The sequence below is a fragment of the Dasypus novemcinctus genome, chromosome 9 (genome assembly GCF_030445035.2).
Source record: "Dasypus novemcinctus isolate mDasNov1 chromosome 9, mDasNov1.1.hap2, whole genome shotgun sequence".
Taxonomy (NCBI): Eukaryota; Metazoa; Chordata; class Mammalia; order Cingulata; family Dasypodidae; genus Dasypus; species Dasypus novemcinctus.
The window spans coordinates 27,209,778-27,214,015 of NC_080681.1; the positions used below are offsets into that span (position 1 = coordinate 27,209,778).

General features: G+C 35.3%; 1 pseudogene; it reads right to left on the minus strand.

The window, feature by feature from the left end:
- Window positions 1-3,199: 3,199 nt before the first annotated feature.
- On the minus strand, window positions 3,200-3,764 carry LOC131279665 (DGAT1/2-independent enzyme synthesizing storage lipids pseudogene; annotated as a pseudogene).
- Window positions 3,765-4,238: the final 474 nt, after the last annotated feature.

Below are 4,238 nucleotides of genomic sequence, written 5' to 3' on the forward strand. Positions count from 1 at the left end.
CAGTTTTAGATATTTTATGTTATTTTGGTTCATTTTTAAAATCATGTACTGATATTGGGGTATCATTATTAACTAAGCAATATTTTATTCAGATTTCCACAGATTTCCCTGAATGCCATTTTCCTGATCCAGGAACCCACCCAAGATATCATATTACATTTAGTTGTCATGTCCCCTTAAGCTTCTCTTGGCTGTGACAGTTTCTCTTTCTTGTTTTTGATGACCTTAACATTTTTGAGGCTTACTGGTCAGGTATTGTGTAGAACGCTTCCCCCAATTGGAATTTGTCTGATGGTTTTCTCATGATTAGACTAGGGATATGGATTGTTAGGATAAAGACCAGATAGGCAAAGTACCATTCTCATCACTTCATTACAAGAGTACATACTACCAACATAATTTATTACTGTTGATATCAACCCTGATCGCATGACTAGGTTAGCATTTGTCAGGTTTCTCTAATATAAAATTCCTTCCCATCTCTCTCCCCTTTGGAGCCTCACTTATAGAGAGGGGAGTTATGCTCCCCCTCCTTGAGGGCAGAGTATCTATATAAATTATTTGGAATTCTGCATGAGAGATCTGTCTGCTCTCCCTCATTTATGTATTTTTTAAATTATTTATTTCTATAAGTACAGATTCAATGATATATATTTTTTATACTTTTGATTATAATCTAATACTACTTAGTTTCCTGTTATGCTCTTATTGTTCCAGCTTTAGCCATTGGGGGCTCTTTCAGCTTGCTCCTGTGTCTGACATGCCCACCCCATCATTTTTTTTTTTTTTAGCATTTCCTTATTTTCCAGGACAAAAAGATGCTCCAGTCTCATTTTGTATATTTCCTGACCCAGTCTAGAATCAGCTATTTTTTTTCCAAGGAACCTCTTTTGTTTTTAATTGGAGAATGTTATTTGAAACCAGCTCTGGATGCTAGGTGTGCTCACTGCTAATGAGTGTCATTGCTTCCAGGCCCTCAGCTGACAGTGCAAGGAAATACATGTCTGCATACTGACCCACGTATATACATATATCTACAAATATTCTTATGTGTAACTATCTGTATTTCTACTAAAGTAAGGGATATGTACTTATACTGATGTCTCCAACTCTAATCCATTACCACATAGATCGACGTAGTCTCCTCCCATGGCTTACATGTAAACAACTGCCAACAGTGAAAAACTTCACTCTCATCATCTGCCATCCATTTACTTAATTGTTCAGTTACATCACGGAATCACTGTCTCCTTTCCCATGGGAAGCAACTTTATTAACTAGAATATAGTGATTACATGCAGTTCCTTTTGCCTTTACTCTTAAAAACCATTCATGTCCAAAGTCACCGAGGTCAGCACGTTTCCTCACCCACCCTGTCCTCTTAAGTGAGGTGGTTTCATACACTTATAATGCTGCTAGATTTGTTATGACAATTCTCATTAGGTCCTAGGGTTTCCCTAAGCTCCTAAATAATTTTAAAATTTGCATACATTAATATTTACTTTTTATGCTGTAGAGTTCTGCAAGTTTTCATAAATATATAATGCCATGTATCCACCATTATGGCAACAAACAGAATAGTTTCACTATCTGTATAGTTCACCTTTTCAACCCTTTCTCCTTCCCCCAAATATCTGACAACCACTGATTTTTTATGCTCTCTATAATTTTGCCTTTTAAAGAATGTCAAATAATTTGAATCATACATTATACAATATTTTCAGACTGGCTTATTTCATTTAACAATATGAACTAAGGTTCATCCATGTCTTTTCATGAGTTGATAGCTCTTTTATTTTTAAGGTTTTTTTATTCTTTATTTAAGAAGTTGTGGGTTTACAGAAAAATCATGCATAAAATATGGGGTTCCCAAATACCACCCCACCACCAACATTTACATTGGTGTAGAGCATTTGTTATAATTGATGAGAGCACATCTTTTAAATTGTTTAATATTAATTAAAGTCCATGGTTTAACTAAGATTCATTGTTTGTGCAGTATATTTCCATGGATTTTTTTTAAATTTGTATTCTGGTATCACATATGCTAATCTTACATTTTCTCTTCTAATCTTATTCAGATATATATTTCAGTGCTGTTAATTGCATTCAATGTTGTGCTACCATCACCACCACCAATTACCAAAACATTTTTATCATTCCAAATAGAAACCCTGTACATTTAAAATTTTAGCTTCCCATTCCCTAACACTCATTTTTAAAATGAGGTTTTATTTCTACATATTAATATTAATTCAGATGCTATTTCTACATAAACATTAAATTAAATGTTAGTGATTTCAAATTAGTGGTAATCCAGGGAACATTTTTACTGTTTATGTTTACATTATTAATATAATAACTCCCCAAATAATTTCAACTAGCCTTATTTTGAATGTATTTTATTTAAATAATGCAAACTTATAATTAAAAATATGGATATGGAAACTATGTATTTAAATGTTTGCCTAACAAATTCCACAAATATGATTTGGTAGACTACTTCTAGTACTTTAAGTAATGATAAGAAAGTATATTAAGTAACCAGACACAGTAATTAAGTTATTTCAATGATTCAGAAAGGACTTTTCTTTCTTAATTTGAATTGGTAAGGTTTTACTATAATATATTGAACATATAAAATATCTAACTCGACCAGTGATAAGCATGTAAGTGAATTTTTCTACCCTTGTAGGAAAAATCAGATCTTGGGGATTTAAGTAGAAATACATTTTCCTCAACTGAGAAGAATAATGGAACAGGATTCATTAATTTTAGGCCAAGAAGAAACCTCTAAGATAAACTATTTCGATTTCTCCATTATAAATATAAAAACTGAGACCTAGAGAAGAACTTATTATTTACCTAAAATGATACTGTTGCCTAGCAGCAGAGCTTGGATTAGAACCCAGCTCCCCACAGTCCCAGGGCAGGCTCCAGCGAACCCCCCGCCCCCACCCCACCTTCTCTCCATTACCTTCTATTTAGACTATAAAAGTTTATGGTATTTTTTTTTTTAAGTGTGCCCAACTAGCCCTGACCCCTAAAAGAACAAAACAGAAGTTGGAGAATATATTTTTTAGGGAGCAGCAAAGAGCTTCGTCATATTAACAAAAAGGTATACTGGCGGGGACGCAACGACGGCAAAGGGCGAGTTTCGCCCGCAGTAGAAAGGCTGCAGTGTGTCTTTGGAAAGGCGCTACTTCAGCAAGAGAGAAGAGTCAAGCTGTTTGAAGAAGGCGTCCTGACACTTTTCAACTAATTCTTCTGCTCTGATCCTTGGATCCTGTGGAATGGGGTCACCTAAATAAGCAGGTAGTTTTACTGGAAAACCTCCATACATTGGAGCAAAAGGATAGGGGAATTTTTCGTAAGGCCATTTAAATAACTTGGTTTCTACAAGTGATCTAAAGCCTTCTCGAATATTTTGTGTAAACATAGGAACGATGGGCCCTGTTGCACCAATGGCTACCTGAGCTAAGCCTTTACCATGTAGGTTTCCATCACTAACTGTGGCTTCTCTGACACCACCTGGTGAAATAGCTAGCAAGTGACCACGCCTCAGAATTTCTACACATTTTTCTCTTGGAATTTTAAAGACAAAGTGCCAGCAACAACTTGGCAAGTTCTGCCTTGATGGATAAAAATTTTAGCCATGAAGTAGGAAAAATCTATGGGAATAACTCCATGATAAAAAAAAAAAAAAAAAAAAAAATTGTAAGTGCTGGCCCTTCTGCTGGTATTTTTTCCATCCCATGAACTTCGTAGCCTCGAGTAGGAGCGGGCAGTGCTAGGAACTCATCCACTGCCAAGCAACCTAAGGAAGCGAGGAAAGTGTGCTTGTTCTTCCAGGCAGTGTGTCAGCTCATTTCTTTTTATTGCTAAACAGTATGGATGTACCACAGTGTGTTTATCTATTCATTTATTGATGAGCATCTTAGTTGCTTTCTGGTTTGGGGCCATTATGAATCAAGCTACTATAAAAATTTGCTGGTAGGATTTTATGGAGACGTAAGTTTTCAAATCCATTGAGTAAATACCTACAAGCATGATTTCCAAATTACTTGATAAGACTATGTTTAGTTTTGTAAGAAACTATCAAACTATCTTCCAAAGAGGCTGTGCCGTTTTGCATTCCCACCAACAATGAATGAAAGTTCCTATTGTTCCATACCCTCATTAACATTTGGGGCTGTCAGTTTTTTGGATTTGAGCCATTTAATAGGTGTATAGTGGTA